Genomic DNA, 26,985 nt, shown 5'->3' with positions numbered 1-26,985 from the left:
GAGAACTACACTCACCTTGTTTTTAAACAATGTTGTTTAAAAAAATGTTTTGGAAGTACAGATAATCTTTACTCTTTTAGGGTATATTCACAAGTACAGTATCCTGCACATATTATATGCCCTGGATTTGAAACTGCATAATTTTTGCTGCAGAGTTCAATGTAAACTTAAAAAGTACCTTTCATGAACTAAACTATCCATAATCCCCCCCCCCCCATCTGTCCCTGACTCTCACTGACACTATCCCTTCATTTATTTTGTTTCAAAACACCCTATTTGTTACTCTTTTTATGTCTTCATTGCTGCTTATTCTGCCATCCAAGTGTGAGGGAGGAAGGGGGAGAGGCCCGGCAAGCGCAACGTCATCTAAGGCCTACCTGGGCTTCTTCCTTTATGCTGCGATCAATACATATAGATAGAGAGAGAGAGAGAGAGAGAGAGAGAGAGAGAGAGAGAGAGAGAGAGAGAGAGAAAATGCCCTGTGCAAAATAAACTTACTTGAATTTTAAAGGAAGACCTCGATCAGACATATGAAGACCTCAATCAGTGTAGGGAAGGCGGACCCAATGCTTTCTCAGTGCAGAGCAGCGCTACAATGACTTTCGCCCAGTGCACGCCAGCGGAGCATGATGATGAGGCTGGCTAAGTGAGGTGCATGCCCTGCTGTGAAAAGGCTGAGAGCTGCGCTGAGCTTGTCAGTGTCCCAACTGCACTATAAGATTTCGGACTGTCAGCATGAGTATGAAATCTATAAGCGACTTGCAGCCGGGGCATGTAGGGAGACCCCTATGGTCATTTTTTTCAACGTAAAAAAACATGGCACGGCAGTGCACAAAAACGGCTGTTAGCCTCTGAGCACCCTAATCCATTCGTCTCCCAGCAAAATGGATAATCCAGAAAATAGACTACCACAAGACCGGTGAGTGCAAGTGATCTTTCTTCAGTTATTATATATGAATTCTAGCACTTTGTAACACTTAGCACCATGGCAGTGAAGTATACAACAAGCTGCTACGGCCACTGATACCGCAACAATTAAATTATATATATATATATATATATATATATATATATATATATATAATTATTAACATGAATAATGCGTGTCTTTAACATAAATCACTGCTCTAAAACGGGTTTAGCTCCAGCTGTGACCTGTCCTACATGTCCACAACTTTTTTTTTTAAGACAAAAGTCTACCTTGTTAGATCTGTCACATAGCCATGCCTTTAGTAAAAGAGAAAAAAAGGCACAATTTTATTCTGTATAAATATGGAACAACTCACATGTGACTGTTTTGAGGACCTGCTTAAGCAGGTTTTCACAGGTGATGAATTTTGTATTTGCATGATTATTTCCTATTGCAGGTCATTCCACAAGTGGGCATGTACAAATGTCACATGTATTAAGATACAATCCTTTTGTGTTACATTAGGTTCCTTTATTTATTATTGTGCATTGCAATGAATACCTATTAAGTAAAAGAACCTAATTAAAGAAACTTGACAGGTGCTTTTAGTCAGTCATTGCACCTTTTCCTGCTCATTGAATCACTAGACCTTTCAGAATGAATAGAACACATGCCACCTTATTACTAAACCCTTAGAGTTTGTACATTGTTTTACTTGCCTGACAGGATCACTGGGGGAAAAAAATGTGCAGCAGTAAGAATTTCATTCCTATCAGAAATTTTATGACACCATTGATTGGAGGTGTCAGGAGCTGTAAGTGGTATTACACTTCTGCCTGCCTATAACACAGCTGGTGTGTAAAAAAGCGTCCCAACTGTATCGTGACAGATTTTGCAAATCCTTCAAGACTTCTAATACATCACTCTGGTGTGAGAAGGATGCAGCTACCATTGGAAAGGATCCATGTGTTACATCCCACTATCTGGATGACATCATAACAGCTTCTAGTCCTTGAGAGTCCTGAGGGTGATCAGCTGAAGGAATTGGCTGCTTCTGCCAATCATAATACTGCAAGGATGCTGTTATAGTTCCAGTGATGGGGATAGAGAGAGGAGCAGCAAGATCTGACTGTAGCCCAACAAGAAGGCATTCAGAGCTGAGGAGCAGTGAGCAGCTGGTGTTCGTGAGATTAAATAGTTTCCCCAGCATTTCTGTTTGTGCTGTTCCCTGAATTCTCCCTCTCGTCCAAGAAGGAAGGTGCATTGTAACACTAGGCTGCACAGAAGTGTGAATCATTCCAGCTGGCTGCATGCTTTCGGAGCAGCACAATGACTGCATGCATGCCTATGTCTACTGCTATATAATGCCGCTGGCTTGGCTTTAAGGAGTTCTGTATTCTTTAAATAGCTTGGCTACTGATCCGGCAGATGGTGAGACCTGACAGGTAGCCTCGACTACTGAATTCCCAGCTCCATCCTTGTGTGGAGGCTGTGCTGCATCTAGGAAGAAACACTCATCTACCCCTTCCACAGGTAAGTCCTACTTTTGAAGTGCTCCCAACTAATTGTAGTTGACTACTTATATAGTGCTACATTATAATATAATTAATTACTATAGTATAATTCAACTGGGTTGATGGAAAGGCTTGGGGCTAGAGAGGAGCAGGCAATCCGAACTAAAACGAGTTTTGGCTAGACCTTTAATAAAGTATTGTCTAACATGAAGTAAAGTTGCATCGAAACGATGTAAAATCATACATATCAAATAGTCACAGCATGGTCACTAAAAGGCAGTTGATACGACGAGTGACACTTGCTGTCAACTAGGTTGAATGAACAAGTGATGGAGCACTCTCCTATCCAATGTATTGTATTGGAGGTGTTCTTTTATTGTTGGTAGTAAGTGATACCACTTCCCTGTGTCATATTTGGATTCAGTGACTGCAGCTGACATAATACAAGTGTTTCATTTTTTTCCCCGCTTTCCTACGTTTTTGAATGCCTGCAAAATTTCTTGGAACTTAATGAAGAATAATTACAAACCATTCTTCAGCCATTACTCACTGGGATTATTCCACGGCGTACCCATGCATTGCTTATTTTATTCAGCCATTGATCTTTTTTTGATTCATTAGAGATGCTTCTCTGATAAAGACGGATTGTTTGCAAGTCAATTTTTCTTTTAAAGCGCCGCTTGGAAATCAGGTTTCCCCTTTATTGATCAGTATTCCAGATGGGTTATCATGGGTTCCTCAAAGAAGAAATGCATATTCTCTATTAATAAATCACCCCAGGGTTGTGTGTTTAACGCGGATCTCACATCTGCCATGGCTAATGCAACTTCACAGAGAGTTGAAAATAAATCACACATGCTGTTCGACACTGGCCATGCTGGCGAGCATTACCAATGAATATGTTATTGGGGGGGTGGGTACTTACATACTATCTATATGGGAAACTTGATGCTGTAGTTGATGATATATATATATATACATACAAGACATATTTGTCCTTTTGTGTGATGTTATTATTGCATCACCATAGGACTGCCTGTAAACCTACTGTGTTTAGTACCTTATTAAAATGCGCAGACAGTGCATCCCTTAATCAGTTAAATAACAAATACAACTCTGCTACATCTGTGTATGGTTTATGAACAAAGCTGTAAATTGCTATATGGATGAGTATTTCTAACATATACAAAACACTTGGCTATTAGTATTTATTACTTTAATTGCTTAATAGTTACATTTCACATACTGTTCCACCCATCAGTCAGAAAACTCTGAGCCTTTAGTCTAGTGTTTCCCCTAACAGTCTGTTGGAAAACTACAACTCCTAGCATGCCCACACAGCCTTCGGCTGTCTGGGCATGCTGGGAGTTATAGTTTTGCAACAGCTGGAGGTTGGAAAACACTGCTTTAGTCAGTTCAGATACTGTATATGGATGTATGAATGGGACGATAGCGATAAAACAGGCGCAATTATGGCAGTACTCCGCTTATTGTTTTGTTGTTGAGCAACTTGTAGCACCCATACCAGCATCATAAACACACTTCACTTTAAATTACAGCATATCCTGGAAATGGTAGACAGTGCCTATATAATGATGAAGTGAGAGGCCATCTCTCCAGCTATAGAAATGCCACTGTTTACAATGTATTTTGCCATGATTCACACTACTGTTTGGCCTTTAACTGATTCCCATTGAAAACTTTATTGTGATTTATATCGGGCTCCGGTCATCCATTTCTAATCAAACGCTGTGACTTACCAGTAGACAGTTCATCAGTAATTGCATAAGGGAAAATGTAATTTATCTACTTTAATAGTACCGGAGAAGCATTTTATGCCCTCAGGATCTGAAGTGGTTAAGGTAAGGTTGACCTTGTTCAGGAAAACACTTTGTGTATTATTGATCAAATTTTCCAGAAATGCTGGACAAATCATACCGGCAGACAGCCTCTTCAGCATGTGGAAACAAAATCTATTTACCTTGCTAAAATTCCCCAAAAAATATTCTGCATGCAAACCTTGAATATATATATATATATATTTTCAAAATAAACACGTCCGCCCCTCGAGAGGTTATTTGCCCCGATACAGTAATCTTGCTCCCCTTCTGGTCAGTTTACCATAAAAGTGAGATTTGCTATAACCTACAGAAAGCAGTTAGTAACAAAAAACACCTGCTCGGTCTGCGCAGTTGTACTTTTGCATTATGTCCATAAAACAGTTCTATAGTTAGTACCTGCTTTTTTATTGTCTTGTTATACAACTTCCTTGATCATTATCCCAATTGTTGTAGCATCTGTTCATTCCATTTTTTCTGACTTTGACATTTAGTAGATAACAAATGAATATTATAAATATACCAGAGGAGGTTTTCAGCTTACAAATGAGTTCATATGCCTATAGCTGATACATGGAATGTGATAACACAGTGAAAATAAAGCATTGGTCTTGTCTAAAGTCAACAGAAATGTATGGAGCTATGGATAAACTTCTTGCTTAAAGTAATATTTCAACTGTTGAATTAGTCTATCATAGACAGCGCCTAATAGAGTGCAACCAAGTAAAGTTAACCAGTTTGTATATAACAGGTAAAGGCATCCACTTTGTCATTGGAAGTGGTCATACATGGTCAAGAAGATAAGAGGACCTAAAACGTATTTGTGCTTAAAGTGAGAAGTGATAAATGGAAATATATCTTAAGTCACAGGTAATGGAAGTAGTAACAACTGACAATGAACCTTTAAAAGTAGAAAAAAGTTACAGTATAATAATTATAAAAAAGTATAATAATTATAAAACATTGTCCATGTTACATAAAACTGCAATCTATCAAGCACTTATCATGACCTACCACATTTTCTGATGGAGAAGTGACTATAGGCAATTTTTCTGTAGGTTACAATAACACTATTAGAATAATAGTCAATGCTATTATTCATATGATGATGATTATTTGCTCTAGTAGTAATAATAATAATCATGACATTAGTGATAATAGAAATAATAATAATACTAGTAATAATAATAATAATAATTCAGTGGATCCTTTTCAGACTAAGAATATATGTACAGTATATGCTGTGGACAACTCAGTTCTTATATCCACAGTAAGCACTCTTTAATTCATTTTGCATACTGAATACTATAGGCATAGCACCAGAAGTACTACAGATGTCAAAGAGCGAACTAGGTGAAGGTGTAAAGTGTAGTGCTACTTCATCAGAAAACTGTTCCATCCATCCATAGTGTGGCAATTTTACTGTGTCTATATATTTTCTTTATCCTTTTGGAATATCCTAGGTTTTATATTAATAGAAGGTGCTTGGAATTGTTTCCTTATTATTATCATAATCACTATTAGGTAAACACGGTCAGTTTATCTCATATTAAGCATATTCATGTTTTGTGCATGTTCTACCTATTAATCAGTGTTTTTGTAGAAGTAGTCTTTGTGTTTGCCACTTTTAAATCTACCTTCCTCTTGTTCTAAAATCTCTCTGGTGTTTAGAAATACAGTCTTCCTTACACTAAATATATGTCAATATTTCATTCATCTTCTTAAAACTATAAAAATGTAGATGCTCAAGTCTATCATGAGACTTATATTACCTATATATCCTATAAGGCTTATAACGCTTTACCGCTCAATCTAAAATGTTGTAGTAGGTATGTCCCCCCTCTGCGTAGTATAAAATATCTTCCTATTAAACTATGTATTCAGTTAAGTTTCATCTATATTTTCTCACTCTACTTGCTAGCTTTCACATAGTACATTTCCTTTTTTAAGATCCCTCTTCAGTTGCTATTGAAGTCCATTTTTATAAATCTGTCTTTGGGATACCATGCAGTACTTGAACCAAATGTAGTGTTATTTTCTAATTGACAAATGTTCTCTGGCATGGTCCCAAAAAATCAGTCAGCAAACACCTTTCAAAATAACAAATTCTAGCAAGATTCATGTTAACTTACTCCAAGTTACTTCAGTCCTAGCTTTAAAAGTTCACGATAAGACACACTGTCTATGTAAGCCACGTCCACTGATTCTCCCAGATTAACACAATGATGAAAATAAAAGATATGACATCTAAACATATGACATCTAAAGATCTGCTGAAAGTTCAAGACATACAGATTTGCACTACAATTTACGAGATGATGGGAAATTATGCAGTGTAGAAAACTGTCAATCTTCAAAAACAAGTTCACTATAACTAGTGAGGAATTACAAATCAGCTGTCATTTCAATGGATTTCTTGTAAGGAAATGTCATCTTCCAGAAGATTAATTTGTTTTAATTAGCTAATAAATGTGTGGCACATGGCAATTAGACTGTAACTACTGTACTTACTGTACCAATGTATACCAGTATGTAACAGTAAATACTCTCATTGAGATATATATTCGTTATATATAGAAGCTATGCATAGATAGACAGATCAGTAGATAAAGAGATGGATATATAGATGGATAGATAGATAGAAAGGATAAGTGCAGCAGACCAGATGGTGCAAAAATAGTAGCCTCACACCCCCCTACTGAAACGTTGTAACTACTTTTTTTGCACCATGGAATATATCACTTTATTTTTTTGGATTCAACCATCTGTTGTGCTGCACTTACCCTTTTTTCGTTTGCTGGAATCCATCAGCCAGGTTCCTATACCTATGTGCACCCATCTCATTTTTACTACCTTGGATGTGCTGCTTCTATCCCTCTTTGTTAGATAGATAGATAGATAGATAGATAGATAGATAGATAGATAAAGTAAAATATACTATATATAAGTACTTTTTTGTAAACAGTGCAACAATGTATTAAAAAAAAGTAAAAAGAAACTGCCACAAAACACACACTGCCTAAAAAAATACTTAACATCTAAAAACAGGGATGCAACTTGAGGGGGTGTAGAGGTAGCAATCTTACTTTGGCCCGGATGCTTGAGGGGTCCCAAAGACCTATCGGCCAAGTAAGAAAACTCTTGTCTGGCATATGGAAGGTTTGGGGCCACAAATCCTTAAAGAGAAACTTTATAATCCCAACTAACCTGAATATACAGGTGGCTAGTGTGGGTGATCCTGAGTAAATTGGTGTATTCCTTACCCAAATCTTACAGTATGCGATTGAACTCTTAACTGCACAAGGGTGAGTTACAAGACTACCTGCACCTCTAACGCCACCCCCTGGGTACCGTTAATGCCTCCCAGCCTTTCAATATTCACCTCCTTCATGAGCGCAGCTGAGCAAACAGCACCCAGAGGTCAGTATCAGAGGTGCAGATAGTCTTCCAGCCCTCCTGTGGTGCAATCAAAAGGTAATTTACATATTAGAAGATTGTTCATCACCTAGATAATGGATTGGGGTGAGGAATACTTGTGATAAGTGGGTTTGATCCACCTGTCAGTTTCCCTTTATCTTTCCCTTTATGTTATGCCTAAACATTTATAAATGTTCCCATAAAGGCCTTGACTTAGCATCTAGTGGTGACCCCCAATTTCTTGCCTTGGCTATGGGTCTGGAAATGTTGTAGGACATATCCACTTTTGCTGACAGCTCTTCTGAGTATAATGAGTACTGCCACTATTTTTCACAGAGGCATGAAAACCTGGCAGTGTCACCTATATAGTGCAGTAGCTGTTACTTAGCAATGGATGGATATTCTTAGCAGATATTAAGGGTAAACAGGTATTAATAGGGAAATCTGAAGGACTGTCTAATGAATACAGTAACTACAGTAGGATACTCATTGCTATTTTTGTGGCATTACTAGGTTTTGTGCACAAAAGCATTGTGTCTTTCACTCTTAACTAAGCCATTATTATGACAGATCCATTTTCAGATAAACCTTGAACAAAGTTCTGATGAGACCTATTGACTTTATAATGGAATCTATGTAGCTTCCATTGGGATTCTGGTATTTTGATGAGAAGAATAGTGCTGTAAACAGCACATGTGTTTGTTCTTGAGTGGTTGCTTTGTGTCCCACTTAGTCCGTGAACTAAGTATGCAGAATGACAGTTGTGTGATTAAAGTTATTTATGATATTTTACTGTATAGTTAGAGTTTATTTCTAGACTTTTTAATGAAGACATCTAACAGAACAGCCTTTAAATTTCTAAATGCATTAAATAGTGAATTATGCTCCTTGTTATAATTGGATGATATCTTTACAATGGTCAATAAATTACATTTTGTGTCCTTTAGAAAATTGCTAATAGCATCTAAAAAGCATCGATATTCTCATCTTAGAGTTGTGAAGTGGAAATGCCTTTTACCTGAAGGCAAAGCTATGACAGAAGCATAATTTCAAGCATGACACAGCTTTTCCTCTGCTTGTAAAGATAAAACACTGGTAAACACAATATCATAATACTGTGACGTTATAAAAATGCAGACAGTATTATCTTAAAAAAACTTTATAATTGTGTTGCTTTATATGGTGCTGTTATTTAAGATGATGTCTGTAATAAATCGAATATGATATTACTCATATAGCTCTCCCTGGTGTTGCTTAGTAGGCTCCAACAAAGTGGATAATCTGATGTTTACTGGCTAAACAAAAGTATATTGATAATGATTTCTTTGCTATGAGTATATCTCATTTTGTTTATTAAACGACTTTTTTTTTGTTTATTAAATAACTTTTATTTATTTAACGCTAACAAAGACTGTATAACTTGTCCCCACGGGGGTTTCAAACTGGTTTCACACCATGGTGTGAACTGCATTCACATGATGTTTGGGACATGTGGCAGCCAAATCTGGCAGGGGGATTTCAAAACCGTCTCCTGCCATTTCCCTGCCGGACCCGTGCTGTACCCCGTTCATTTCAATGAGATGACCAGGGACAGCTTATAACTCCGGCCGGCTCATTTTCCCACCATATCCAGTTTTTGAACCGGACTCTATTGTGCAGCAGACCATGGTTTTCAGTCCGGTTCAAAAAACAGATACAGTAGGAAAATGAGCCGACCAAAGTCTATAGCTGACTTCTTCTCCTCATTGAAATGAATGGGGTATGGCATAGGTCCAGCAGGGATATGGCAGGGGGCTGTTTTGTAATTGGCTGCCGTATGCCCCAAACGTGGTGTGAATGCAGTCTTAGGTATGCTCATAGGCCTGTATCAATTACAGAGAAGAATAACTGACCTATTAGAATTTTTGGAGGTCATAGTAGTGCAGGAAGGTAGACTTAGCAATTAAACTGTAATACGGAAGCTAAAATGCATCGGTATAATGTACAATGACCATAGACAACTCTAAAGAGCCTTACTTAAAAATATAAATGCAATATAATTCCCCTGCTGTTTTATTGCTAATGTCAGGTGTTACATTAAGAAGCCATTTGTTAAGTCATATTGTATCTTCAATTGAACACAAGACAAAAATATATGCCTGCTCCTAGGGAGACGACTGTTTATAGCTGTGGTGATATAAGATTGTTATATCTTTTTTTTCCTCTGTCCTGTGGGGTATGTTTTATTAGCCCATGACACATAGAGGTCTTAGAGGTTAATTAATCCTGGTCGTCTTATAATGGGTGGATCCTTATTCCATTTAGGTTGCTTGAATAACCCTATCTCTTAGTATGACAGTGGGAAATGAAAATAAACGGAGACCTTTGTGATAGAAATGAATGAGTATATCCTAATTATTCTGTGTATGTGTATTTATATAGTGCGGTGCTAATCAATACCACAGCATTCCAGCCTACAAATCACAAGACTCAATCAATATCTAGTTTTTAAAAATTTACAATACACTGTTACAAATAGTATGTCTTGGGCTTACATTAAGGGGAAAACCTAAGTCTGGCCGGTGTATTTACTACATGGGGTCAGCATAATAATAATATTATTATTATTATTATTATAAGGAATATTATTGACCAAAGCATTCGGTTATCAAGGATAGCCAATCTGTGTATTGGTTTTCAGAGAAAATTTATGACTCTTGAGATACTTGTCAAGCTACACGATAGAATTACTGGCTTTTCAGGTCAGAAGGGATAACAATGACAGAAGCCAGTGAGATGATCTAGATATTTTTATTTCTAGAGTCAAGATCTCAGAATTTGACATGCTTCTATCACTATAACATTGAAGCATGCTAATGTGAATAAGGCCAACACAGGCTCTTGTAGTCTTACTGTTGATCTTCTATAAATCATCCATGTAAGTAGGATTTGTAAAGGAAAATTACGGTTTAAATGGTCACAGTCATTTAAAACAGTGTCCTTTCATTTGATCAAACTGTGATTTTTAAAACATTTGTAAATTATTCGGTTTACCAAAAATGACTCTTTACCCCAGAAAAAAGTCCTTAAATCTTCTGAATACTGCTGTTCACTAGAAGCTACTAGCGGAATTCAGACAGACCATAATGTAAAACAAGAAATTGGGGTGGAGTTCTCTGCACAGGAGAGAACATCTCAGGCTGCAATCTGTGAGCCTGTCTTCCTGCTTCACATGGTCCACACTGTCCGTGAAAGGTAAATTAGGGCTTCCCTTTTATCTATAATCACCCATATATTTCTGGCAACTGTCACTTATGTAAATAATAATGCTCCTCCCATTGAGTGTACACAGTGCTGCCTCCAGAATGTAATCTCCAGCAGCGGTTCAGTGCTTAATATAGCGCTTTTCTTCTTGTGATGTTGCTGTTTCTTTTCTTTCTGCTAACATTGCACTTTGTAAAGCCAATCCATCAGTAACCCCTCCTTCCTCCACATACCATCCATAGTAAAGTATTGTAAATCATCCTCCAGCGCAGTGCCAGTCTATTCAGTCCAATGCATTTTCACCAGTATGTTATAGCATGGAAGAGAGGTATAGATGCTACCATGTGATTAGTAAGAGAAGTAAGGTAAAGGAAGTCTAACTGTGTAAGTACTATTGGAAAACACTGATCCTATAACTGAAACAGACATAAAGAGAAATAGCTGTGTCCCACCATGGAAGGGACTCCCACTGGCTCAGTAACAGCAGTGAGAGCACATTGTCACAACTTTGAAGACTTGAAAACTGGCCTTAGTGTTGTATATCTAGCAAAAATCAAACTTCCCCTAGTCACAACTCATCAGGAACAATGAGATTCCATTATAGGAGCCACAGCCCTGATGCTCTAAACCTCATTTTGATGGTCTCCAAGAATGGTGGGATCATAGCGAAGAGTAAACTTTTTTTTTTTTGGGAAAAGGTTTCCCTGATTTGTCCTGACAGGACCCAATCCAGTTCTTAGTGCGAAAGTGCGAAATGTGCAACTCCTAAACAGAACCATAGTATAGCCTTCTGAATAAAACCCTAGATTTTTCATCTGTTTTGGAAGTACACAAGCTGATCTGAAATCATGTTTCAATATCTCAATATCTGCAGTCCGGAATTGTTCATGCTTCAGCAAGAAGCAGTTCAAAGAAATAAATAGTATTAATAATATAAAAAATGTTTTAAAACATTATATATATTAAATATAAGGCCCCACATTGTTGAAAAGCAGTATGCAATCTATTGGCAAACCAGTTAAAAGATGCTGGGAATTTGATTTCCCCACTACTGCTCTGCTTAAAGTGATTCTGCTGGTGAAAGCTTTTTAGAGAACTGCGGATAATGCAGTTTGCAAATATATTATCTTGTGTACCTCCAAATTATATATATATATATATATATATATATATATATATATATATATATATATTCATAGGGAATTGTTACCATTCCCGAGTTTGAAAATATCATGCATGTAGCAAGCATATCACTGTGGAAGCATATTCATGAATGTATTCTTTTTGTTTAATTCAAGAAATGATGCATATGTTTTTCGACCAGATGTTGGGCCATAAACCTGTCAAAAACAGAAGACAATAAAAATAAGCTGTTATAAAAATTCATTACACAGGGCTCTCATTGCACAGGGAGGAGTGACAGTCGTAGCCTAGTGTTCATATAGAGAGAAAAGCATTTTAATAACTCCTACTATCTTTATAGTATCATCAGGGACCCCTAGCTTTCGAACTGATTCCTAAGGGGTGTCATTTTATTACAGTCCTTTCTTGACCTTCATATTATTGGCTAAATAAATATATATTAATGTAAAATTTTGCAACAATCATCTTTAAAGAGCATTCTCCCTTTAAGGGATTTCCCAGCCTTTACAGACAATTGCCAGGCAGAGAGGTTAGATTAAAAAAAAAAAAACTAACCCATCTGGGTGTCTTGTCCATGGTAGAAGTGCTGCAGTGACATCACCACTACTGTGGCCAGCGGTCCAGTGCACAGTGCATGGGGATGTCATCTGGGGCCCTCCACAGGGGACTTTGAAGGGGTCAGTATGTTTTTGTCTTTCCAATCCCTAGTCCTGGCAATTTATTGTTAAGCCTGGAAGACCGCTTTACATTTGTGCACTTAACAGGACAGTAACAAATGTCTGTCAACCATAAATTCAGACATACTTTTAAAAAAAATTGTGTATTTTACCTCTGATAGGGTATTACCCAGAATGCTCAAGAACAGGTTTTATTTTTAGGTAAGTGGTCTCCAAACTGTGGCCCTCCGGATATTGTACAACTCTCAGCAGCTGGCTGGGCATGCTAAGAGTTGTAGTTTTGCAACATCTTGAGGGCCACTATTTAGTGTAGACCTCTGTTTTAGGTCTTATCTTGACTAAATCTGTAACTATAGCTGATGAATTCTGAAATAAAGGGAAACATGTTCAAAAGACGACATCTTTGAAAGGACCACTTACGTATCAAGACCAGATTTTGTTTGACAAATTTTAATTCCACCATACATTATACATTACGTAAAATAGTGTCCTGACACCCTGCTGTCTGCACTTGTTTTCTGCTGCCGAAGTTTAACTATCATTGTCAACAGAGAATAGCCTTGATCAAGCCTTAAAGGGGTACTCTGCCCCTAGACATCTTATCCCCTATCCAAAAGGATAAGGATTAAGATGTCTGATCGCTGGGGTCCCTCCGCTGGGGACCCCCGCGATCTGCCTACTTCACCCGGCGTTCGTTTAGAGTGTCAGGTGCATCCGGTGTTCGTTTTGAGTGTCATTTAGAGTGTCGGGTGTGGGTGTTGCACCCCTCTCGTGATGTCACAACTACACCCACTCCATGCAAGTCTATGAGAGGGGGCATGACAGCCGTCACACCTCCTCCCATAGACTGGCATTGAGGGGGTATGGCTGTGAAGTCTTGAGCGGAAAATGACTCAGACATCACCAGCCTTTGCCCCTCATCGCCAGTCATCCAGCACGGAGCGAAGTTCGCTTCGTGCAGGGCTGCCATCAGAAATTTTGGGGCCCCTTACACTGCTCACTGCCTGGTAGTGCCCCCAGCCAGGTAGGAGATGCCCCCAGCAAGCAGTGCCCCCCAGCCAAGTAGGAGATGCCCCCCACCCACAGATAGTGGCCCCCCGGTATGTTGTTACTGCAGTAATAATGCCCCCCCAGGTAGGAGATGTCCCTAGAAGAATAAGCCTGAATGTAGATAGGGCCCCCACTACAAAATTCCCCCAGATAGGTTCTCCTAAAAATAAAATAAAAAATCCCACTCACCTTTCTGCCGATCCTGCATGGCTGCTGGGGCCCCTGGTTCCTCCGGAGCGGAACAAGACGCACTGGCAGACTGCATGATGAAATTACGTCATCACACGGCCTGCAGCATAGTCTACGCAGCCTGTACGTACATTACGTATGCAATTTGCGTAATGTAAGTACAGAAGCAGGAGAGTAGCGGTCTTCTGCTTTAGTGCTGGGGCTTACGCAAGGGGGGTGCAGCTGGGGCCCGGGCCCCTGTGGCAGCCCGGGCCCCTTACTGGGGTACTGGCTGTACCCCCGTGATTGCGGCCCTGCCCCCGTTCATCGAATGTCTGGGGTGCCGCAGCCGAGATCGGGCATAAGGATACGGATCTTCTTCCCTATCCAAAGAATAAGGGATGAGATGTCTGATCGAGGGGGTCCCGCTCCTGGGGACCCCCGTGATCAGACATCTTATCCCCTATCCTTTAGATATGGTTATAAGATGTTTAAGGGCGGAGTACCACTTTAACATCGCCTAGTGGCAAACTTATTTTCACATTGTATACCCAGTCCTAAATGGCACCTGGCTGGCACAAAAAAATGTTGCCATACCTTAACAAGTTATAAATAGTCAAGTGGCATCATTACATTGCCCTTAAGCAGGTGTGCTGTAAGAAGACACAATTACTACCATGTGCGTGCTCTTTCAGTAATTAAATAAATTCTAGTTACAAGTTGACCAGACATGAAAGTATCTGAGATAATTTAGCGGCCCTGAAACTAGTTGATAACAAATGTATTTTAAATACAATATCTTTGTGTACAGGTACTGGTACGTGTGTACAAATGAAGCTTGAACATTGTATGAAAATACCGTTCTTTATATCCCTGTTAATCTCTGAACAGAATGAGTAACTGTTTCCCCCCTTTAAGGATTATAACATTGTGTTTGTAGTATTGTGTCAGGCGATATTGGAAAACTACTGGTTTCTAATTATCTCTTTCCTATTCATTGACCTTTGCTTGGGTTCTTCATTCAGTACTTGTGCAGACTGAGGCCTGTTTAGTTACAAGTACCCTCTGTGTCTTAATAAATCAGTGCTGGTATGCATTAATTCTTTGTGACAATTGAATGACCAAATTTGCTTCCAATTTATCTAGATGACAAGGGTTCCCAAGAGAGATAAGTTTCATTAAATAATACTTTGCACCCACAGACATAGACATCTGTTCTTAAATACAACCAGTAGAAAAAACAAATAGTAATATCTTGGGAAATATTTATCTCAACAACTCAAATTGTTACATTTCTATTCTGTTACAGGGATTTTAAAGCGTACCCATCAGATCCAACAATTTTTAATATATCTCTCAGTACCTAATCCTGACCATGTACATCTAATTTTTATTTGTCTAGCACCTTTATTCATTTTTTTTATTACACTTTAAATTTAGCTCACTAGTCTGAATTCTTCTCAAAGGGAGGGGCGTGGCCTCACTGTGCAGGTCTCCGCCCCCTCTCTCAGTATGCTGTCTGCTCACATCTCCCATAGGATTAGCAAAACTACAACTCCCAGCTTGTCCTCACTGACACGGGACACAAGCTGACAGTGGGAGGATTTTTCCTCCAGCTGTGAGCCCTGTGCTGACAGCTGTCAATCAAGGAAGTGTGTCCATGACGTAGGTGATGATGCATGGACACAGCAGGACTAGTATGTGTCCAAGCAAGGGGGGGGGTCAGCTGTTTGACAGTTTTTTTCAGTATGAAATACTGAAAATTTTCTAATGAAAGCAATTGCAAAACCTATTGGTTATACATGCTTTACAACATATCAAAAGTTTTTGTATCTGACAGTGCCCATTTAAACCTTAAAAAAAGCATTAGAGAGGTGTCCAGCTCTAGTCTGCAGAAATCTAAATGCTATGATTTTAGAATATTAAAATTAGCAAAAAAAATTAGCATAGTCCTCATAATCACAATTCCATATGGTGATGGACTAAATAACTTTACTATGGATTCTGTATGCTTCTGAATGGAATTGGACGCATATGAAAATATAGTAGATTTCTTTGGACCTTATATTATGACTCCATATAACCGTACATGTTTAGAGCTGTATAGCCATGGGGCCTATGGTTTTAGTGGAATAACGTTTATATCTAGAGATGAGCGAAGTTACGGTAATTCGATTCATCATGAACTTCTCGGCTCGGCAGTTGCTAACTTTAGCTTGCATAAATTAGTTCAGCTTTCAGGTGCTCCAGTGGGCTGGAAAAGGTGGATACAGTCCTGAGAGAGTCTCCTAAGACTGTATCCACCTTTTCCAGCCTACCGGAGCACCTGAAAGCTGAACTCATTTATGCAGCAAACAACGGGCAGCGAGGTTCGTCACGAATCAAATCACTGTAACTTCGCTCATCTCTATTTATATCTCTTCAAGTATATACTGAATACCCATGGGATAGTTTTTTTGTACTTAATATTTAATAATAAAGCACAAATTGCCAGTCATCAGAATTTTTACATTAAAACATTGAGTGATTTAAGAATTTTAGCCTTTGCCCGTTTTCCTAACTGATCTTGCCCATTATGCATAGGCTATGTAAATCATAATGCAGTCTTGTGGGACTATGAGTAAAATCTTTGGCAGTTGACATTTAGACTAGTTCACATTAGAAGATCTATTTTATACAAGCTGTACCCTACTTAAATTGGAGATTACTTCAGATTACGGTATGCCTCTTAACCCTTTCACCATGATGCTATACTTGATAACACACTCTCTTGTTTTTCTAGAGATAGGGAAATAGACTGGCTTTTATTACTGTGCTAGATTGAGTTGGTAATGTGTTGAATTATTTGATTCAGCTAATATATTTAAATTCATTCTAAACACTGTATATTGTTGTTCTCTAAAGGAACATACTCTGTGCCTTCCATTCTGCTGTGCAGTGACATTCTGCAAAAATCCCCACTGACGGCCATAAGAAATTTTGCCTGAAGCCATGCATACACTATACAGATTTTCCAAGGAGTTTGTATGCAGTTCTATTTTATTTTTATTTTTTTTCAGAATCATTTTAGTTTTAGACCCTGTATTTAGCTCTCGGTCTACATTATTAACTTTTTCCTAGGACTAATATACTAATATATTTCATTTTCTATATACTGTTATTTAAAGGGGTACTCCGCCCCTAGACAACTTAGACATGTAGACGATCTCAGCTGCGGCACCCCAGACATCCAGTGCACGGAGCGAACTTCGCTCTGTGCCGGATGACTGGCGACCGCCTAAATGCAAGTCAAGGGGGTGTGGTGGCTGTCACGCCCCCTCCTATAGACTTGCATTGAGGGGGCATGGCGGTGATGTCACAAACCTCAGGTGCTGCACCCGACGCTCTACGGGTGCAGCAGGGAGATTGGGGGTATCCCAGTGGCGGGACCCCCACGATCAGACATCTTATGCTCTATCCTTTGGATATGGGATAAGCTATCTAGGGGTGGAGTACCCCTTTAATTTAATTTTCAATCCATTATCATTCCAACTTTCACATATTTTTTGTTTTTAGTTCTAATTTACATCTTTACTTAATATTAGAGGTTTCTTTAAGTGAATTTAAAGCCTAGATTTGCATTTTGAATCCTTAAAACAGGGTTTTCATGAGCTATATGAGCTATAAAGAGGATGCATGCCCAGGTTTGAGATATCAGTAAAAGTCTGACACAGAAGAAGAAGAAGGAGCCAAAAAAGCTCTATGTCCACATTTCAGATCTTCTAGATTTGAACAATGAGGGAGATTTATCATTGATGTTTTTTTTTGTATGTCATTTCTTAAGTCACTCACGATTTGTGATAAATAATGTGCAAGTCCACCAAAACTAACAAAATGACTTCACAATTGCAAAGCAGGTTTCTCGAGCAGCACTGAGGGTGGTCTTTGTTTGTTTTTTTTTATTTTCAACCATTGTGCTGCAATTTTGCGTATTTTTTAAAAATCGCAAAATGATAAATTAAAGGGGTAATCCAGTGGAAAACATTTTTTTAATCAACTGGTGCCAGAAAGTTAAGCAGATTTGTAAATTACTTCTATTAAAAAATCTTAATCCTTCTTGTACTTATCACCTGCTGTATAATACAGATGAAGTTCTTTTTTTTTTTTAGAATTTCTTTTTTTTTTCATTATACGGAGCTCTCTGCTGACATCTCTGTTCATGTCAGGAACTGTCCAAAGCAGGAGAGGTTTTCTATGGGGAACTGTTCTGAACTGGGGAACTGTGCTCTGGACAGTTCCTGACATGGACAGAGGTGTCAGCAGAGAGAACCGTGGAGAGACAGAAAATACATTAAAAGGAAGTTCCTCTGTATTATATAGCAGCTGAAAAGTACTGGAAGGATTAAGATTTTCTAATAAGAGTAATTTCCAAATCTATTTAACTTTCTGGCACCAGTTGATAAAAAGAAAATGTTTTCCACCGGAGTACCCCTTTAACCCCTTAAGGACTCAGGGTTTTTCCATTTTTGCACTTTCGTTTTTTCCTCCTTACCTTTTAAAAATCATAACCCTTTCAATTTTCCACCTAAAAATCCATATTATGGCTTATTTTTTGCGTCGCCAATTCTACTTTGCAGTGACATTAGTCATTTTACCCAAAAATGCACGGCGAAACGTAAAAAAAAATCATTGTGCGACAAAATCGAAAAAAAAAACGCCATTTTGTAACTTTTGGGGGCTTCCGTTTCTACGCAGTGCATATTTCGGTAAAAATTACACCTTATTATTCTGTAGGTCCATACGGTTAAAATGATACCCTACTTATATAGGTTTGATTTTGTTGCACTTCTGGAAAAAATCATAACTACATGCAGGAAAATTTTTACGTTTAAAAATGTCATCTTCTGACCCCTATAACTTTTTTATTTTTCCACGTACGGGGCGGTATGAGGACTCATTTTTTGCGCCGTGATCTGAAGTTTTTATTGGTATGATTTTTGTTTTGATATGACTTTTTGATCACTTTTTATTCATTTTTTAATGTTATAAAAAGTGACCAAAATACGCTTTTTGGGACTTTGGAATTTTTTTGCGCGTACGCCATTGACCGTACGGCTTAATTAATTATATATTTTTATAGTTCGGACATTTACGCATGCGGCGATACCACATATGTTTATTTATTTTTTTTTTACACTGTTTTATTTTTTTATGGGAAAAGGGGGGTGATTCAAACTTTTATTAGGGAAGGGGTTAAATGACCTTTATTAACACTTTTTTTTAACTTTTTTTTGCAGTGTTATAGGTCCCATAGGGACCTATAACACTGCACACACTGATCTCTCATCCTGATCACAGGCGTGTATTAACACGCCTGTGATCAGCATTATCGGCGCTTGACTGCTCCTGCCTGGATCTCAGGCACGGAGCAGTCATTCGTCGATCGGACACCGAGGAGGCAGGTAAGAGCCCTCCCGGTGTCCTGTCAGCTGTTCGGGACGCCGCGATTTCACCGCGGCGGTCCCGAACAGCCCGACTGAGCAGCCGGGTCACTTTCGCTTTCACTTTAGAAGCGGCGGTCAGCTTTGACCGCCGCTTCTAAAGGGTTAATACCACACATCGCCGAGATCAGCGATGTGTGGTATTAGCCACGGGTCCCGGCCGTTGATGAGCGCCGGGACCGCCACGATCCCGCATCATATCGCGTCGGTCCCGGCGCTCATCAACGTAAATATACGTCCTGCGTCGTTAAGGGGTTAAAGGAGTACTCCGGTGGTGAATGAGAATGAACTGGTGCCAGAAAAGTTAAACAGATTTGTAAATTACTTCTATTAAAAAATCCTAATCCTTTTAGTACTTTTTAGCAGCTGTATGCTGCAGAGGAAATTCTTTATCATTGAATTTCTTGTTTGTGTTGCCCACAGTGCTCTCTGCTGACACCTCTGTCCGTGTCAGGAACTGTGCAGAGCAGCATAGGTTTGCTATGGGGATTTTCTTCTGCTCTGGACAGTTCCTGATACAGGCATCAGGTGTCAGCAGAGAGCACTGTGGACAACACAAAAAATAAATTAAAAAAATAAAGATTTTCCTCTGTAGCAAACAGCTGCTAAAAAGTACTGAAAGGATTAAGATCGCTTAATAGAAGTAATTTACAAATCTGTTTAACTTTCTGGCACCAGTTCATTAAAAAAAAAAAAAGTTTTCCACCGGAGTACCCCTTTAAGGCCTGTGGCATATCAGTAACTGATGGTTACATACATTCAGAGGAAAATACAAAAATGAAACACCCACATGTGACACCATTGCAGAAAGTACCCCCCCCCCCCCAAGAAATGGATATAGGGGTAAAGTAAACTAAAGTAAAAGGTATAGTAAAGAGAACATTTTGAACGCACAGGTGTTGCAATTGCAATTTTCATCCTATGCTCTGCATCATCTTTCTGTGAACAACTAACATGTGACTCCGAATTGTCGCCTGGAAATACGATAGAGCTCATAAGAGAGAACTCTTCGCATTTGAGGCCAATGTTTCTTACGGACCTAACAGTTACATATATTCAAGAAAGGAACACCCACATGTGAGCCTATTACAAACTACACCCCCTAGGTAAGGTGTACAGGGGTGAAGTGGACATTTGGAACAGACGGATGTTCCCTAAATTTATTTTCCAGGAATGGATGAAGTGTACTATTGGGGGGACATGAAAATTGCTATTTTAATACTGATATGCCAATTCCCAGAATGATGACCCAGAGTATAGTCGGAAGTAAAAATTATGCCCACCCCAAACCTTATGCTCTAAATCATCATTCTGGGAATGTGATGTGTGTGGCCGACCCTAACCTGTTACTGAAAACCCCTAATGCTGTAGACTCTGTGTCCCATGACCCATTTTTTGGGTAAAAAAAAAGTATCAGAGGTATTGGGAAAGAGTTTTTTTTTTTTTTTTTTTGGGGGGGGGGGGGGGTGTTTTGGTTTTAAGATTTGGAAGACATTGTACTCTGAACTGGTACATTGGAGTATAATTCTGGGGAATTAAAATTAGGGAAAAGGATTAAAAATGTAGTGCTCCATGGAAGTGTGATACTCCTTGAAGCAGTTTTTAACACAGAAGCCCGGATGATCGGGGCAAGTGTCACATTGAGTGGTGGTATCCTTCCGAACCCCCCTCTTGTGACACTCTCTGCATTTTTTCTGGGATCGTCCCTTCGGGGGGCCCACAGTTCCAGAGGTGCTCTGACCCGCTCCTTGGCGGCCACCAAAGATGAGGACCTTTAGAACTACCTCTTGAAACTGCAGGAATGTCCCTGTGTTGCCAGCGTACTGGGACAGTACAAAAGAGTTGTACATGGCAACCTGTACCATGTATACCGCAACTTTTTTGTACCATGTCCATGCTTTCTGCATGGCATCATATGGCTTGAGGACTTGATCAGAAAGATCAACTCCCCCCCATATACCGATTGTAGTCCAGAATACAATCAAGCTTGAGGACCGGTCCCACAGGACCTCGCACAGGGACAGGGGTGCTGCCGTTCCCATAAATTGTGGTGAGCATAAGGACAGCCCTCTTGTCCTTATACCTGACCAGCAACATGTTTTTATGGGAAAAGGTACGGGACTCACCCCGGGGGATAGGAGCATGTAGGGGATGGGGCAGAAAGCCTCTTTGATTCTCCCGGACAGTCCCACAAGCGACCATGGATCTGGTGGCGAGGGATGTGAAGAGAGGGATACTAGTATAAAATTTATCCATGTAAAGGTGGTAACCTTTATCTAGCAATGGGTGCAAAAGGCCCCAAACTATTTTCCCGCTAACACCCAGAGTGGGGGGGGGCATTCTGGGGGTTCAATACGAGAATCTCGTCCCTCATACACCATAAACTTGCAAGTGTACCCTGAGGTACTGTCACAAAGTTTATACATCTTCACGCCATACCGTGCTCGCTTGGTTGGGAGGTATTGCCAGAAGCTGAGTCTTCCCTTAAATCTCTTGAGAGACTCATCAATAGTGACCTCCCACCCAGGGACATAGGCCTCCCAAAATCTGGCCCCTAAGTGATTGATGACCAGTCTGATTTTATACTGGTGGTCATACGTTGAATCACTTCGGGGGGGACATGCCAACATTATCAGCACAATGCAAAAATTTCTGAATGGCCTCGAACCGGGGACGTGCCATGGCCATACTGTAGAGCGGGATCTGGTAGAGGATGTCCCCACTCCAGTATTGCCTGACACTGGGTTTTTTAACTAGACCCATATGCAGCACAGGGCCCCAAAATATCCTAATTTCCGCTGCATTGTCTGGGTACCACTCATTGGGTCTAGCTAAAAATGAGCCTGGGTTTGCGGCGATGAACTGCTGGTCATACAGGTTCATTCAGTCAACTGAAAAAAAAACCTAAAATAGTCCATTTCAGTGAACCCAACGATGTCAATCTTGATTCCTGAGTCGCCAACAAACTCAGGAATCACGGACTCGTGGTCCGCTGGCTGAGTACAGATAAGTTGGCCGGCACGGGGCACCAGTAAAACTTGGCTGGGGGGCTTGACTAGTATGAGCACCAGGGGGACTCATATTAGCATGGGGTACAGGGTCAGGAGCAGAGGAGGTTTGCGGCTCTGCATGGCGGAGTCTCCGCCACCTTGGTGGCTCATCATCAGAAGATGATAAGGAGGATGAGGAAATAAGGAAGGTGGGGTCTTCCTCATCCTCTGTGGTGCTTTCAGAGTCGGAGGCAAGTAAGACATATGCCTCCTCCACTGAAAACGCCCTGCGGGCCATTTCCTAACCAGCCCTAACCCGCCCTAACCTATCCTAACTAACTAGCGCACCCTATGAACAAAAATATAAAATAAAACTAAACTAAAAAGAAAGGAAAATAAACTTTAAAAAAAAGACTTCTAGAGCAAAAAATCCTGCGCAAAAAAAAAGCGTTTATCTAATCAGTGGTGTGAACACTGATTAGCGCTTGGTGGCGGCAGGGGGCGCAGAAGTCAATGGGGGGTCTGGCCACTTAGCCCAGAACAGTGGCTGGTGGCACGTACACAGACCCCCACACAAAAAACATGAAAAATAAAATGAAAAAGGAGTATGAAACCCCCAAAAAAAGCACCCGCTTGAACCCAAAAAAAAACACTGATCAGTGATAAATCACTGACAGCTGTGGGGCAGGCCGCACACACAGGTACGGGCCGTCCACACAGCACAGGCCTGCTACTGGTGGCATGGACCGTCTATAGTGGCAAAGAGTAAAAAAGACGCTTTAATCCCCAAAAAAGCGCCTTCACCCCAAAAAACACTGATCATTATTATGGGACTGATCAGCGACGGGTGGGCTTTAGCTAACGGTGGCAGACCACTCATTTATACCAAAGTGAGCCCGGCCACACGTTAAGCAAAAAAAAAAAAAAAAAATAGGTCTGCACCCCCCAAAAAAAAAACGCTGGGAGCAGACAGCAGCGACCCTGTAGGGCCGGGGTCACGCAGCTAAAGGTGCTGCGGACCTGCGGAAACTTACAGATGGTGCGCTGAGGAAAAAAAGGTCTGCACCCCCCCCCAAAAAGCAGGGGGCAGACCGCAGCGACCCTGTAGGGCCGAGGTCATGCAGCTAAAGGGGTTCTTTTTTTTAACCTCTAACTGTCTCTATCTAATCTAATGCTTTCCCTGACTGGTTTCTGTGCCAAGGGGCCACAGAAAGGGGGCAAGGGGGAACTTTTTTTACACTTTTTGGAGTGTGAAGGGGGAGATGGCAGTACGGGGCTCAGTCCCGCACACCAGATGTCTAGGAAATGGTGGGCAGAACGGAGCAATGTGCTCCTGCACCCACCTCTCCCCTCCCCATACTGCAGTGATTGGTGTGGTCACTACAGCCGCGCAATCACTGCTGTACTGGGTGGTGGCAACAGTGTATTTTACACCACTGATCGTCATCGTTATCCAGGTAATCGGGTCACACATGATCCAGATGACCCGGAACCGCCGCATACCGCCGGTTAGTATTTTCCGTCGATCTGCGTCGATATCCCATATGGGGGATCCTCAGGATCCTCTGAATTGACCGGCAATTTCCAGCGATCACCGACATGTGGGGGTCTCAGGACCCCCCTCGGCTATGTGCCGGGATGCCTGCTGAATGATTTCAGCAGGCATCCCGCTCCAGTCCCCGACTGGCTAGCGGAGGGTACCGGAATTTCCACGGGTGTACCAATACGCCCTCAGTCCTTAAGGACATTAAAATGGGGCATATGGATACGCCCGCCGTCCTTAACCCCTTAAGGACACAGGGTTTTTCCGTTTTTGCATTTTCATTTTTTCCTCCTCACCTTCTAAAAATCATAACACTTTCAATTTTGCACACACAATTCCATATGATGGCTTTTTTTTGCGCCACCAATTCTACTTTGCAGTGACATTAGTCATTTTACCAAAAAATCCACGGCAAAATGGAAAAAAAATCATTGTGTGACAAAATTGAAGAAAAAATGCCATTTTGTAATTTTGGGGGCTTCCGTTTCTACGCAGTGCATTTTTCGGTAAAAATGATACCTTATATTTATTCTGTAGGTCCATACGGTTAAAATGGTACACTACTTATATAGGTTTGATTTTGTCGTACTTCTGAAAATCGTAACTACATGCAGGAAAATGTATACGTTAAAAATTCTCATCTTCTGACCCCTATAACTTTTTAATTTTTCTGTGTATGGGCCAGTATGGAGGCTCATTTTTTGCGCCATAATCTGAAGTTTTTATTGGTACCATTTTTGTATTGATCAGACTTTTTGATCGCTTTTTATTCATTTTTTCATGACAAAAAAAGTGAACAAACATACGCTATTTTGGACTATTTTTTTGGCGCGTACGCCATTAACTGTGCGGTTTAATATTTTTATATTTTGGAAATTTCCGCACGTGGTGATACCACATATGTTTATTTTAATTTTTATTTACACTGTTTTTTTTTTTTTATGGGAAAAAGGGGGTGATTCAAACTTTTATTAGTGAAGGGGTTAAATGACTTTTATGAACTTTTTGTTTCCACTTTTTTTTGCAGTGTTATAGCTCCCATAGGGGGCTATAACACTGCACACACTGATCTTTTACACAGATCCATGCAAAGCCATAGCTTTGCATAGATCAGTGTTATAGGCGGTCGATTGCTCAAGCCTGTATCTCAGGCTTGGAACAATCAAACGCCAATCGAACGCGACGGAGCAAGGTAAGGGGACCTCGACTCTCGCATCCTAGCTGATCGGGACATCGCAATTTTATCGTGATAGTCCCGATCAGCCCGACTGAGCTGCCAGGAAGCTTTAACTTCATTTTAGATGCAGCGATCAACTTTGATGGCCGCTTCTAAAGGGTTAATAGCGCACGGCACAATGATCGGTGCCGCATGCTATTATCCCAAGGACCCCGTTTTAAATACTGGGCGTAGGGCGTACAGGTATGCCTTAAGTCCTTAAGAGGTTAAGGGGTTAAAGAAAATCTGTCATCAGTGTCACCTGCACTAACCTGTCGGTACAGACAGGTAGTGCAGGTGAAACTGAGAACAACATTACTTACCTGGTCCCATTCTGTGCTGTGGTTCTACCACAATCTTCTGCCATATCTTCCCTTCCGGGGCTGACTTGGAACATGGATGGAGCTTGGTGACGTCACTGCTGCTGTTTGCTAGCAGCGGGACCCAGCAGAGAACAGCAGCGGTGATGTCACCAAGCTCCGTCCATGCTCCAAGTTGGCCCCCGGAATGGAAGATACGGTAGAATATTGCGGGAGAACTACAGCACGGAACGGGACAGGTATCATTTTCATCAGTGTCACCTGCACTAACGGCTTGTACCAACAGGTTAGTGCAGGTAACACTGAGAACAGATTTCCTTTAACTCTTTACTAAATTTTCCCATGTCTCATCCAGCTTTCCCTGGATGATATTTGCGCTTCTTAAAGCCTCATTGCTAAATATGACAGGTACATTAATAAGAATATAGCAATCCCTGACCACCATTCCTGATACTTTCCTAAATATCCTTCCCCTTTGTTTGAACCTGTAGGGATGTCAGTGCATCTGCAAGCCTCTGCATTTTTCCTGACCTTAAAGTATTGTAAGGTGGGAATATTACTCTAGAATTTTGCTCCTTGGCCAAGTAGGGGCTCATTCACATGACGATTTGGAGATACTGCAGCCGGATCCAGCAGTTTTTAGAAAAATAACCCCAAAGCTATTTCAGTATTTCATTATCCATCACTTAATGTAAACGGCAATATTTAAATACGTTTTTTACTTTTACTGTAGTCTGGATTTTTGTAATTTTTAGTTAGTTTAGTTCTCTTGCTAGCAGCAGTATGACTAATAGTTCTTTTAAGTCTTCGGTGTTAGTAATTTAATTGTACAAGTCTCATGAATGATTCCAGGAATTTTAATTTAACATCATCTGAAAGATCATAGAAGTCAGATTCTGTGTAGTCATTATAAAGTTTCATTGCTTTATAATATGAGGGTTCTAGCCTGACTGCAAAAGTCAGAACCCCCAGATATTCAATTATGTATTAAGAACCCTCTAATGTATGTTTTGATTAATCTAATAAAGGCCTTGTGCACACAACTATAATTTAACACTTAAAAATCTTAAGTCATAGAATATAGTGCTAAACTATTAAACATTAAAGGGGTACTCCGGTGCTTAAACATCTTATCCCCTATTCAAAGGATAGGGGATAAGATGCCTGATCGCGGGAGTCCCGCCGCTGGGGACCCCCGGGATCATGCACACGGCACCCCGTTTGTAATCAGTGCCCGGAGCATGTTCACTCCGGGACTGATTACCGGCGACCGCAGGGCTGGCGGTGTGTGACGTCACACCTCCAGCCCCGTGTGACGTCACACTCCGCCCCTCAATGCAAGCCGATGGGAGGCCTCCCGTTGGCTTGCATTGAGGGGCGGAGGCGTGATGTCACACGCCGCCCGCCCTGCAGTTGACCATAATCAGAGCCGGAGCGAACACACTCCGGGCACTGATTACAAACGGGGTGCAGCGT

At 40.5% G+C, this 26,985-nt stretch overlaps 1 protein-coding gene across 3 annotated transcripts in view; it reads left to right on the top strand.

Annotated features, from left to right (window-relative positions):
• Positions 1-1,786: 1,786 nt before the first annotated feature.
• Positions 1,787-26,985, top strand: part of LOC130361904 (bifunctional heparan sulfate N-deacetylase/N-sulfotransferase 4-like) — a 428,712-nt gene continuing 403,513 nt past the window's right edge. For 2 of the 3 annotated variants that reach the window (XM_056565565.1, XM_056565577.1), the window contains exon 1: positions 1,787-2,443. The gene's annotated coding sequence lies outside the window, so the exon portion shown is untranslated. The remainder of the gene's footprint in view (positions 2,444-26,985) is intronic. The other variant, XR_008891199.1, reaches the window with a different exon arrangement.

Source organism: Hyla sarda, chromosome 1 (genome assembly GCF_029499605.1).
Source record: "Hyla sarda isolate aHylSar1 chromosome 1, aHylSar1.hap1, whole genome shotgun sequence".
NCBI classification, from domain to species: Eukaryota; Metazoa; Chordata; class Amphibia; order Anura; family Hylidae; genus Hyla; species Hyla sarda.
This window is presented reverse-complemented; position numbering and strand designations above follow the sequence as displayed.